Raw genomic sequence first — 2,482 nt, 5'->3', positions numbered from 1 at the left:
TGAAATAAAACAATAATAGATAACCTTTATTGAGAGTAATCTATTTGCTAAACCTGGGTCTAATTTAAAAGAAGCCCTTCCAGTCCTACTCTACTAATTCTAATTGTTCAAAAATTTTTAATTTTAATAAAATTAGACTTTAGACCTGAAATTCATCTCTAAAGTAAAAGTGACCTAGCAGAAAAATTTGAATAAAGAAAAATGTGCATGCCTTTGGTCCTAGCTACTTGGGGGGCTAAGGTGGGTGGATCACTTGAGCTCAAGAATTCAACACCGCAGTGAGCTATAATCACACCACTGTAATTCCACCTAGGTGACAGGGCAAGACCCTGTTGTCGAAGGCATTTGAACCAGAGCCAACTCCATCTTAAATAGGGGCTGGGTAAAATAAGGCTGAGACCTACTGGGTTGCATTCCCAGGAGGTTAGACATTCTTAGTCACAGGATGAGATAAGAGGTCACCACCAGATACAGGTCAAAAAAACCCTGCTGATAAAACAGGACAAGGTAAAGAAGCAGACCAAAACCCACCAAAACCAAGATGACAATAAAAGTGACCTCTGGTAGTACTCACTGTTCATTATTCATTAATTATAATGCATTAGATTGCTAAAAGGCACTCCCACCAGCACCATGACAGTTTACAAATGCCATGGCAATGTCTGGAAGTTTCCCTATATGGTCTAAAATGGGGAGGAACACCTCAGTTCTGGGGTAAATCCCCACTCCTTTATAGGAAAACTCATGAATAATTCACCCCTTGTTTAGCATATAATCAAGAAATAAGCATAAAAACAGCCAGCCAGCAGTCCTCAGGGCTGCTCTATGGAATAGCCATTCTTTTATTCCCGTACTTTCTTAATAAACTTGCTTTCACTTTACGGACTCACCCCGAATTCTTTCTTGCCCAAGATCCAAGAATCCTCTTTTCAGGGTCCATATCAGGACCCCTTTCCAGTAACACTGTCTCAAAAAAAGGAAAAACATCCTAACCAAATTAGAACTTCATTTTGTAAAAGTCTTTATTAACAACAACATAGACATTTATACCTGCTCTTATTATAGAGGGAGTAGAGTGGATAGAAAAGGGACTTTGAAATCAGACAGTCATGTGTTCTTAAGCAAATTACATAATCCCTGCATCTCAGTTTCTTCATTGGTAAATTGATAATAGTATACCTCCTGCTTTATAAGGTTGATGTCAGAACTAAGTAAACCATGAGAAAACATCTAGATGACATTCTGGCACATAACAGACACTTTATAAATGACAACTGCTTTTCTATGTCTTTCCTGAACTGTTCTGAGATATGTGCTCTGTAAACATAAAATAAAGAACTAACACCACAACTGAAAGTACTATATATTATTACAATGACAGGCAATCTGAAACCATCAGTGTGGCACTTTCAAAAGGACTATATTATCAAAGTAACTCTTAAAGAGACAACTAGAGGCATAATATAAAGATTCATTAATATTGTACCTTTCAATGGTGAGCATTTATAAAATGAATGCAATTCTAATTCCTTTTCAAATTCTTCAGCGAAATGGCGGTAAGATTTCTATTTAAGATTCTTATTCTTATTACATTTTTATGCAAGTTTCTGGCTCCGTGCCTAAGATCACATATCGGCATTCAAATTTAAATACAGAATGATGTCAGATTTCAATAACCAAAAGACTGTATCCATTCACATCATACAATTACAAATTTTTTCTTCTACAAACACGTATTCCAAAAAACATGCTTAAAATAGAATATTTATATATAATACATATACATACACACACACCCCTATATATATATATATATACACACACACTCTTCACTTTCAAAAGTGACAAAGTCTTTCCATATGTATGTATGTGTGTCTATTACACATATGGAAAGACTTTGCTACTCTTTAAAGTGAAGAACTTTTAGTTCAGCTTCTTTATTTAAATAAAATAATCAAAACTATTTAAGATACATTGGTGTAAAAGAGTTTTTACACAATGGTTCTTTGAAGTCTGAAAATGTTTTGGCAAAGAGAAAGCTCTTTACAAAACTCAATATGAAGCCCATACTTCTGAAATAATCCATGTAAGTATAAACCTGCATAACCAAATAATAATTTGAAAACATGGTTCTACCGCTTTGTATTCACCAAAAAGAGGGATATTCCTATAAACACTACTAGCCAAATGTTAAGAATATTAAGAAGATCTTAGCCTATTATCTTTATAAATGACTCACAATTTCTACTGACACTAATATTTTTATTATGTCAGCAATAGTAATACTTTACATCCATGTAGACTTTTCGATTGTGAAGTTCTTTCTCATATATTAAACTTATTTAACCCTGAAAATAGGTATGGAAAGCATTGTGTTCCATTTTGCAGATGAGAAAACTAAGATCCAGTGAAAATTTCCAAGGTCACATGGAGAGTAACTGGATAGAACACCAGTCTCTCTCTTGCAGCTAGTCTTCCCCAT

The sequence above is a fragment of the Mandrillus leucophaeus genome, unplaced genomic scaffold (genome assembly GCF_000951045.1).
Source record: "Mandrillus leucophaeus isolate KB7577 unplaced genomic scaffold, Mleu.le_1.0 Scaffold95, whole genome shotgun sequence".
NCBI classification, from domain to species: Eukaryota; Metazoa; Chordata; class Mammalia; order Primates; family Cercopithecidae; genus Mandrillus; species Mandrillus leucophaeus.
Note: the sequence above shows the minus strand (reverse complement) of the source record.